The sequence below is a fragment of the Micrasema longulum genome, unplaced genomic scaffold (genome assembly GCF_059751315.1).
Source record: "Micrasema longulum isolate JH-2025_06_02 unplaced genomic scaffold, ASM5975131v1 h1tg001067l, whole genome shotgun sequence".
Classification (NCBI taxonomy): domain Eukaryota; kingdom Metazoa; phylum Arthropoda; class Insecta; order Trichoptera; family Brachycentridae; genus Micrasema; species Micrasema longulum.
The window spans coordinates 815,297-827,141 of NW_028278255.1; the positions used below are offsets into that span (position 1 = coordinate 815,297).

At 30.0% G+C, this 11,845-nt stretch overlaps 1 non-coding gene across 1 annotated transcript; it reads right to left on the reverse strand.

Moving 5' to 3' along the window:
• Window positions 1–4,011: 4,011 nt before the first annotated feature.
• On the reverse strand, window positions 4,012–4,084 carry TRNAG-ACC (transfer RNA glycine (anticodon ACC)). Its single transcript has one exon. It is a non-coding gene; the product is annotated as a tRNA-Gly (tRNA).
• Window positions 4,085–11,845: the final 7,761 nt, after the last annotated feature.

Here is an 11,845-nt window from a genome sequence, read left to right on the forward strand (position 1 = left end):
TTTTTTTTTTTAAATCTTTGATTATTGAGTACATGAAAATAACATTTTTATATGTATAAATTATATGTATTTATTTGATATGTAATATATTTTCTTTACTAACTTTGTATACTATGTGGAAATCTGTTATTAGTTCTGAGTTTATACACTATATCTGTTTGTTTACTATAAATATGTATGTAGAACTGTTGATTACTCAAATAAAATAAAATAAAATACCAGTAATTAAAAAACACACTAGCCGCTTTTAATTTTGCTTGGTACCTACATGAGTAAATTAATCTTCTATTCCGTGTTTATTTGAATGCACATCGGGAATGAAAAGTTTATTTAAAATACTTGCTAAGCCGAATGCTCTCAATGTTTAATGAAGCTTTAGTTGAACTTAATCAAGTTAGGTATAATCTCTGTATCAGAAAATATTAACTGTGCAGTTATCAAAAAATGTTATTCTTTTCACTTCATGTTAATAATATTGATCAAGCATGTGTGTATGTATGTTAATTATAAAAAAACGCTTAACATATCGACGGAAAAAGGTTGGGTGACCAATGCGTCATAAAGTGAATTTTGCAGAGGAATCAAATAAAGTGTTTCTTAATGCAAAACGAAAGTTACTTTTATATATTTCGATTAAATTTCGAAATACTACCTTGGTAAGACATGTGCCAAGTAATACAATTAGGACTATGTAGAATAAATGTAAATAAATATCCAAACATGTCATTATAAAATGATGTTTTTATTACGAAAGTGGTTAGAAGACAGACGGTTTCTATACTGATTTATTATTTATATAAAACTTTAATTTAAGAAACTCGGCATTTATCTCGTCAAATACATTTTTATTGTTTTTTTTAAATCATTATTTTTTATTATTTACAAAACACATAAAACATATAGACATATCATACTCCCCAAGAGATGTTAAAAAAACTCATTTGGGACCGTAAATATAAAGAAAAAAGTTTTGTGACAATACGTAATATCATACATAATTAATAGATCCGGAATAGTAAGAAAACATTATGTAAGAAACATAAAACACAGTACTTTACACCATCTATATAAATTACATTGATGTTTTTTTAAAATTATTTGTTGTTAAAAAAACTCATTTGGGACCGTACATATAAAGAAAACAGTTTTGTGACAATACATAATATCATACATAATTAATAGATCCGGAATAGTAAGAAGAAATTATGTAAGAAACATAAAACACGGTACTTTACACCATCTATATAAATTACATTGATAACTATCACTATCAAAAATATTTAAGTAATGTTTTTTAATTGCGACACTTTTGGATTTTTAATTTTTAATTTTATTTAATTTTTTGTACATAATGTAATTTGTACATTGGCAGGCTTATTGCCAAATGGCAATTTCTTCCAACCAACCGATAAAATAAAAGATTTATTAACATATTACAACAGAGATGAAGAACATTTAAGAGAAGGTAATATAGAAGTCCAGGCATCTACAGGGCTTATGACCTGTCAATGGCTGGTTTAAGTGGCCGCTTTACACACTGTGTATCATTCACCATTCTGACAATATTTGAACTTATCTATATTCCTTCAATTCTTTCATCTGTTGATGTTTGTGAAGTTAAAGAGCTGAAACCTATATATAAACAGCTCTCCAGGGAGTTGAATCCAGTCCTTGTCTACAAAAATTTGGACAAACTCAAAATATTGTTTAAAAAATTTATTTTTATAATTCAAGTTACAGAACATATTCAATAGAAAAAAAAGATTAAAAAGCTAAAGATATATAAAAATAGAAATAAACGTATTTGTTTATAAATTAACTTAAATCAAAACTTTTACTTTATGGGAAAAAGGAAAAAAGAGGAAAGAGGAAAGGAGAGATTAAGGAAGAGAAAGGAGATGTTTCTTCATACTTGATTTTCGATTCGACTTTTTGTGTTTTAGCTCATCGGGCAGTTTATTAAATTCGGAATGGCCAATATTTTCCTGAGACCTTCTGCCGGACTTCGTCGAGCGAAACTTAAGACACATGAAGATCCCTGAGTAACGCGTATTGCAATTGTGAATACCATGACCAAATATGTATTTTAAATATTTGGAACAGACAAGTTTATGATATTAAATAGTTATAGTTATGTTATGCAGAAGCATCACTTGGAAAGGAAGTTTTCTATTTAACCTTTTATTTTCTTTCTTCCTTATTCTACTAACATATCTTAATTTTAATAGGTACCTACATTTAATTTTTGTTTTGTAGATGTAAATTAGAATTGTTGATTTATTTATATTTTTTATCTTGTTTTGGTTGCATATATGAGCACCTACTATTTTTGTGTTTTTTTTCATGTTTCAAATAAATGTTTATTATTTTATTTGATAACAGTTTTTTTTTCTCTATTTATCAACTTTTTGAAAATATCTGACACCATTTTATCTGGTTGTGTTGAGTTTTTTTTTTCATTCTTCTTAATACAATTTTTTATTTTTTCAAAGCATCAAAAACAAAATAAATGTCTATATTCTTATATTTGAATCTTAATTAAACTAATGTCTGATCACCCGATGACATACTAATATTTAATAGTTAATCGGAGCAAATATTATGTTTTAATACTTTATGTTGTTCTTTTTATTATGAGTGTGAGCTAAAACGTTTAAAATTAAGAAATTTTATTTTGAGTTGTTAGCACGTTTGTTATTGTGTTCATAACACCACTTTTAATATTTTTTGTGGTGTGTTAGTTTGTTACGAAGGAATTTAGTCAGTCATCAATCATTTGCTAATGATGGCTTTGTGTAACAATCCGTATCTACAAATTACCTTGTATTTTTCATATAATTAATACGCTAGAACTAATGGTAATGAAATATACTTTAACTTTTTTTATTTTAATTATTAAGAACGCAAAACAAAATAAGTTCTCATTATCATCATTCCATTTCTGCATCGAATAGTGCATAGGGCAATGCGTTGGTACACGGCTCCAAGATACCTATCGGACCTTTGTATTAAGGAAAATACATGTCAAAGAAAATCTACCATGAGGTCAGCATTTGATTCAGGAAGAGGAAAACTTGTCAAAATCCGGCGGTCCCCAAACACTAGATTTGAAGATCGTGCTTTTGCCGTTGCCGGCCCTTTCTGCCTGAAACCAATTGCCTTTAAACATACGAATCATCGACAGTCCTAGTCAGTTCAGATCCTTACTAAAATATCACTTCTTTAAATTATCATACCCATAATTTTAAATCAGAAAATATAATATGTCAGTTTAGTTTAGTAAGTATCTAAGTTTGAAAATACAATTGTAAAGCGCTCTTAAAGTGATTTTTCACAAAAATGGCGTTATATAAATCAGCCAGATATTAATATTATTATTATTAATCGCAGTGTATTTAGATCTTTTTTTTTTACATTATGGTAAGCTGCTCGGTCTTACGCTTAGATACCAACACAGGTATTATAAAATATTCTAACAAAACAAACAAACAATCGCGCCGTTTCCCCGTAGGGGTAAAGCAGAGAGGATAGAACGCCATATCACTCTGTCTTTGCATACAGACCTCGGTTTCTCTACATTTAAATATCTTCTTTTGCAGGCACGCCGACTATTCCTACTCTTATCTTCAAGTATTTGATGGACTTGATCGTGTCATGTCTTGCTCGGTCTTCCTCGTTTTCTGCATCCATAAACATTTGCATCGTAGATTCTTTTACATGTCCAAACAAACGCAGCACCCTTTTCTTGATTATGTCGATAATGCATGTCCCAGCCTTACACAGTTGACGGATCTCGACATTTGTGCACCTATCATACATCGTTTTACCACTCATTTGCCAGAGGGATCGCATTTCTACAGCATTTAACCTACTTTCACAATTATTTTTCCAATTCCATACTTCGCTCCCATACATTAGAGCTGGCACTAGAACTCCTTTGTGAACTGCTAGTTTTGCCTCCTGCGACAAACATGTGTATATATAAACGTCTTTAAAATATATATTTCATGTCAACCCCGTCGGGAATCGAACCCGAGACCTCTTGCATGGTAGGCAAACGCGTTGACCACTACACCACGAGGCCTACAAGTTTTCACAGAACTAAATTTAAAATAGTATATATGTTGCAGAAATATATTTCTACGTCTTTCTGAGCATTTACAAAGCGGGATTTTCAACACATATATTTTATTGTTTCAACCACTGGTGGACATTAAATGACATAAATATTTATTTAAAAGTTTGATTTTCACTACTGAAATACTTTGAAACAAGGTGCTTATTAGTTTAAATTATGTACATTTATATACTTTTTACCGCGATTTAACCTTTAACTACCATCGTCTAAAAATATTTCGTCTCCACTGCGTATGGATCAATTTTGACCATAATTTTCAATATGGTTTATTTAGTGTCTATAGTAGAAATATACATTAAAATTCTTATCTTAACAAAATTAGAAAGTTTAAAAAAAACTGTGAACAATGATCTGATATGATCGAATCATAATCATAAAAAATTTTTTTTTTTAATTTTTATACATCGTATTATCAGCGCTACGATTTTATCAAATTTTGTATTTCTGAAAAAACTCCGCGTGTGACGTCAGAGATTCTTTTCCACTTATTCTCATTCAGTTCTTCCCTTTGGTCCATCAATGGCAAGCAATCCGGTAATCTTCCATAGCTCATATCACAGGTTGATTCATATGAACCAGTAGTCATTAAAAGTATTCAGTTTTTATTAAAATGTTTTTTTTTTCGTACATTTTCAGCAAACTTTGCTGTTCAATTATTATTTTTTTTTTTTTTTAATATTCTAAAATATTAAACAGAAAAACAATATTCATTAACGTTTTTCGGAATATTTCTCACATTTAAAAAATGTTTTTCAACTGCTTTTACAAACATTCATGTTTAGGTTCATTGTCATTTTATTATCATAATTATTTAGTTCAGCAAGCCACTGATGGATTTGTTCACCTTGATCAGTTCCCATTTTCATCATACAAAATCACAAAAAAGACTAGCTAACACACTATGAGTATATAGTTCAGTTAATATAATACCGGTTTCCGTACTGGATCTTCTTCGGGGGAAGGGATTTGAGTGAAAAACTCCTGGATGGTTTTTCAAATCGTCGGAAATGCGATATTGGCTTTCTTTTATATTTGATATTGAAAAGTTATATAAAGGCTTTTTTCAAGACTTGAAAAAAAAAATTGTAAAACACTAACCCAAGTATCAATTGTACCTGTCAAATTGTACTTTGTACCTGTCAAATTGTAACATAAAGTGTAAAAAAAATAAATTAAACCGCTCTCACGTAAAGTTGAAGAAAATCACATGCGTCGTTTTTCTACGATCCCGACCAAATATTTGAGTTAGTTTTTTTATTTTTTTTATTGTGTACTTTAAATGCGTTTTCATTGTATATCCTTTGTATATTGATGTGCGATGTATTTTTGAGTTATGTTTTTGTTCAGTATTTTATATACTATATGGTGTTGAAGTGTTATACATACATATATTCGTCCCAAGTCAAAATAGGACTTTAGTTTCATGGAGATTTGTGTCTCAGTAATGTTACATACATATATTCTAAATTAAATTAATAAAATAAAAATATTTCAAAACACAATAAAGCGTAAAATATAAAAAAATATTTGTTTCGATAAATAACCAACTACTAGTTTGCCATCGGTTGCTCAGACATTAGTCTCAATTAGTACAAAATAATCGAGTAATGACATTATATATCAGAGTAACAATTCGCTAAAGAAGCCTATTTCTATCTCGCTTTCTATCTCGCCTATTTTTGTATAGCCTATCTCTATTGCATAGAAGAAAAGCGTTCCAATTTTTTGGTTTCGTTTTTAGTTTAACGACAAACGTATAACGAAAGGTTTCGGTTTGCGCTTGCAATTCTCGACCTGAGTACCCACGGCCCGTTGTATTGCAAACTGTAGCTAACTTCGTAATTAATCATATAATGGTTTTTGTCCGTATGGGCGACTCTATAAGCCGGTGGCGTGTTATTACTTTGAGACTGACATAATAAAGTATAAGCACCTCCATAGAAACGCATTAGCATATACATAATGGTTTTAATCCTATTAAAATATAAATGGTAATCAGAAACATCAAATACAACAAAATAAAATATTTAAAAAAATACAATTTTAAAAATAATGCAAAATTAAAATTTAAGAACATACATATTATAAATATACACATTATGGTTTTGATGCTTTTTATAGAAATCAAGCACTAAAAACTGGAACAAAATAGGATAAAATGAATTTTAAAAACTATTGAAAAATAGACTACACCATAATGAAATGGTTTAGTTTTAAAAAATAAAAAAAGTAATAAAAATTTCAACAAAAACAAGATATTAATATTAAAATCTATGTAAATAATTTTGAAAAATAAATTTTAAAAACTATTGAAAAATAGACTACACCATAATGAAATGGTTTAGTTTTAAAAAATAAAAATAGTAATCAAAATTTCAACAAAAACAAGATATAAATATAAAAATCTATGTAAATAATTTTGAAAAATAAATATGTTTTTTTTTTTAATTACCAGAAAAATCTCTTTCTGGTGGAAATATCTGACTCCATTTCTTTCTATGATTAATATTTGATAGTCGAAACATGAATTGATTGAATTTGGTAAATGATTAAGTACCCGCTAATTAAGATTTCTGACCGTAATAGAGATATCGAAACAGTTACCATTTAAAGCGAGATCTTATTATTTGTCATTACCAAATGTTTCTATCGACTCGATAAACTACTTCACGCCTGTAAGTGAGATGGATGTCCAACAAATTGGTTTTTTGTTACCATTCATTGTACGTGTAACGTGTAGTTATTAGTTTTCTACTGTAGAAAAAATAATTACTGACGAAATAACACCGTTAGATTTAACATTTGAAATGTTGCAATGGACAACGTTTTGAGTATGTCCAAATGTTCATAGACAAGCTGGGTTCTCCCTCCCAAAGGAGTTATTGAAGTGTCCATGTATTATTATCTAATTTCTTCTTTGCAACCAGCGGTCTTCCGCAAGGCAGCCATCTAGGCCCTTTATTGTTTTTAATTTTTATAAACGACATAACCTCATGTTCCCGAGATGCTGAAGTTGTGTTGTTTGCTGATGATCTAAAAATATATAGAGAGGTTACAAATAAAGGTTATTGCGTAACTCTGCAATCTTATTTAAATTGATTGAATGTATGGTATGAAAAGAACAACTTGTTCCTCAATGTTGACAAATGCAAAGTTTTGACTGTTTGCCTTAAGAAGAGCCCAGTTGCTTTGAATTACACTATACATTCTACAAATTAAGATTGAAACTTCATTAAACATATACAGAACCTAACAAATAAAGGTATGAAAACTCTCGGGTTTTGTTGCAAACGATCAAAGGTTTTGACTATTTTTGTCTATGTAATGAAAATTTTATATGTTGCTTTAGTATGTAGCCAACTTAAATACAACTCGACCACCATATTATAAAGTGCATATAAATAATATCAAATGAGTTCGACATATTTTTTTACGTTTCATCAATTTTAAATTAGGTATTCCAGTTGAACATATTAATTATCATACTTAAATAGATATTTAAATGTAGGTATAATACAAACATTGCAAAATAGGAGAAAACTAAATGATTTGTTAGTTTTATTAAAAATATTACATTAAATAATTAACTGTTCCCAACTGGCTGGGTTGCCCGCTTTAATAAACTCTTATATCGAACCGTAATCGGCAGAACAACGTAAGCGACAAATAGAGAATTGTGCCGGAGAAGGTTTTTTTAAATTTGTGTCTCATATATATTTTGTTTAATAATTCGGTAAATGGGATTTAAAATGGTTGGTTACTGCCACGTTACTTCCAATCCTGAAATAACAGCCAAATTGTTTAAATACCTTTCACTTTTAAGATAGTGGCGGTAACGCTGTTTTGTCTATAACTCTGACAGTGGTGCAAGCTAGAGTAACCACCTACATTGTCGTCGGTTACGTTGTTTTGCTTAGCTTAAAAATAATGTCATTTAAAAAAAAAAAATAATGGCTGTTGTTTTCTTTTAATAAATTAAATAAATAAAAATAAATATCCTTAAACGTGACAGGTGAATTCCATTGAGCTATGATGTTTTTACAACTTGTGCAGGGGGCAATAAGGAACACTTTTCCTTAAAAAAAAACGGAATTTGCCAAAAATGTCGCTTACGTTGTTCTGCCGATTATGGCTCGATATGTAAATGTATCTACAACAAACTACAGTGCACACTCGCCAATAAGGAGAATTCACGCGTTTACAATATTTTTAATATTACACATTTGAATTTTAAAAGGCAGTGTATCAATTCATTATCTTAAAATTTTAATACCTAAATACTTCAATGTTGATTTAAATTAAGCACCTTTTATTAACTTTAAAAAAATGTATTCTTCATTACAATTTTTCTAACATCTTGTAATTTTTAGATTCTTTTAATAAAGCTAAAATGAAAAAATGCTCTTTTGTTCTATCGACTGCAATATATGTATATGTTCTACGCATATCAATATATTTTTTATTAACATGTTTTTTTTATTAATTTTTATTTTCCATTTTCTTAATTCATTTTTATTTGCTACATTTTTGTAAAATACATGTCTGACTTTATATTTATATATGTAAAACACGTATAAGCCTACAAGCCGTTTAATAAAGAAATAAAAAAACTGATAAAAATAATTATAATAATTCTAGTAAGTTAGGTTTTACTAACTCTTTAATATTTCAACTTATTTATTTATTAATGTATAGATATGTTCATGGTACAAAAAAACGTATCCCTAACTCTAGGCCAAGAGCCCTGTGTTGAGTTGGGATACAACATAATAGAAAGTGGAAGTATGCATATTATTAAAGTATACTACAAATAAAAATATTCACATAAACACAAATTTAAATAATCATCTGGACAACTCAATAGTACAATATAAAAATATGTTTAATGTCTCGCAGTAGTCACTTTCCTTTCGCTTTCGTATCGGTTTTCGTCTCGGCTTTCGTTTTGGCGAACATTGGACCAATCTGACAGAAACCAAAGTACTAGTATAAAATCAAGAAGAGGTTGAGTGGTAATTAACATAAATAAAAAAAATGCATAAAAAAGAATCTAGATAAGAAAGGAAACTATAGAACATTTGTACGTCTGTCTAAAATTGGGTTTTTCCACTCTTATTCAAGAATGCGATTATATTCCACCGTCAGCGTCGCGTCGCGTCGTCGGATGTAAACCACTATGGAGAACATTGTGACCCGATGACGAATCTGCGGAGGAAATATTCGAAGGCCTAAAGGTGGGAGTTAACAATATTCCGGAAGTTATGTAGGCTTCAGAAGAATCATTAATTATTATAATACCATATCTCATCGTGCAAACGGAATTTTCAATATGACTGTGTAGTATTAACATATCAAAACAATTTAATTGCAGGAAAAACTGTAATTAGATAACTTTTGACCTTATTCTTGGATTTGATAAATGTGTGCAAGTAACTGAATCATTATGTAATCTTGTGACTGTTGATAAACATTATTTCACATTAGATAATACTTTGACGAAAGTCATGATTCACCTACTAAGTTTTGTAATTTTAAGAAAGCAGATTATATTGCATAAATGTATGCAGGTACTTTCAATTTATAAAATACTAGTGGACCTGACAGACGCTGTCCTGCTCAAACGTTGGCTTGCCCAAACGATGGCTTGCCTGTTATTAGCTGGTTGAACAAACGGTTTTTCGTAAATGAAGACACACGTTATTTATTTTTGACTTTTTTTAGCTATTTATATATTCGTAATGAGGGTTTGAATTGAATTGAGTAAGAGTGCTCGACGTGCTCAAATCAAAATCATGCAAAAATCACTACTGCTGTGCCATAAACCATGGAGAATATACTGGGATCAAGTTAATGAAAATAAGTCAGACAGCGTTTTACCATGAGCATTCTAAAATTATGACACTCAACTCATGTTAAACGAGAATTTAGTCATTAGTTAACCGCCAGACGGGTTTCGACGTGACCTTGACATTCAATACGAAACCAAAAGAAAAGAAAGAACTAAGATAAACCGAATCTTGTCTTGAGGTAGTATTTTTTTTGTGCCGGCTTTAATTTTATTTAGTTGTATTTTATTTCATTTGTACCTTCATTTAAATTTTAAAAAATGTGTTAAAAAGAAAAATGACTGTGTCGTGAGAGCTTGCAAAAACTGTCCGGATGAAAGGAAAAAGGTACCTAGGTACTTGTTCATGATTGAATCCTAAAACTCAAAATTTTTAATATTCAAATATTGAATTTAATTAGGTACCTATGTACTTGTTTATGGTTGAACTCCAAAACATAAAATAATTAATTTTCAAATATATAATTCTGTTTGCAAATGTCAAACTCTGCGCTATTTGCCAACATTGTTGCATTTTGAGTAAGGATCCCTTTTTTCAAAAATGTATCAAATGTCAGTTAAAATTATTTAAGCACTACTAAATATTCTAAAATTCAGACATTTGAAAAAAGAAATACGGAAACATCTTGTTTAATAATTTATTTTACATAATTAAAAAAAAAAAATTAGCCTGGTTATAGCAAGAAAAATAAAAATCATAAATACACCGCTCATCTTACATGCGTGTATGCCGTGCTTATCAAAAAAAGTAAAAGTTATAATAAAATATTTATTACTATAACTATAATATAGCTGATATTTCTTTGAAGCATTGCTCGAAAACCAAGGACCCATGATACCTTATTAACGTTTCATAGTCACATTGTCAATGTCGTTCTGCTTCCAAGATGTTGGAATTTGTAATACATAATTTTAAACACCTCGCAGAATTGAATACCATTAAACTTTTGTATGGTGCGGTGGTGTTGGGGCCTAAGAAAGCAACATACTCCATAATAATGCATTTCAGCGGGCCAACAGGAGCATAGTCTTGCTTAAGATGACCTTTTGAACTTCTAAACGAGTTAATTTATAATTCTAACATCTTGAAGAGCATAAAATAATACATATACCCAGCAATTATTTAAGAGCTAGGCAACACAGACCATTTGTTTTTCTTGAATGCAGGATAAATTTACCGTTGATGATTGATTTGTCTGTGGAACTCCTTACCGTAAAAAGTGGACCTTTTGCATGCTGAGATTGCTAGTTTTAGACTCTTCCGTTCTAACTAATTTTATTGTTTTTATTTTTTTTTTCTTCACAAGCCTTAAGGCGCAATTATTGTGGTGAATTACAGCACAGTACATCCAGGCTTGAGAAAAATGACATTGAGAGGAGATCCTTAAGCCCACCATCCACCCGCAGCTGTTCTGGTGGACTCTATCAGCTGCGCATAGAGGAAACTCATTATAAATATACTTAAGTAATACAAACTCAATGAAGATTAAGGAGGGGGGAGGAGAATGTATGGACAGAGGCCAACATGTCGTCTCCACCCCTCAGGATCCCCTCAATGTCTCTGATTTTTTTATTAAAAAAAATGTACTTACACAAACAATTTACATAAATAAATGTATCCAAATATACAAAAAACAAAATCTTAAAAATATAGTAGCACAACAAACATAACTAACGCAACAAACATAAGTAAAAACACGTATATTCACAATGAAAGAACGGCTTTGAATAAAGAAGGACTCCCTGGGTGGTCAGAGGCAGAGGATCCAAATACCACCCCTGTAAGGGGAGGACAAAACAAATAAACGCGTTCCAACTGAATCAGCATCCCACAGGAACAGTTGCCTGTCCCACCATATAAA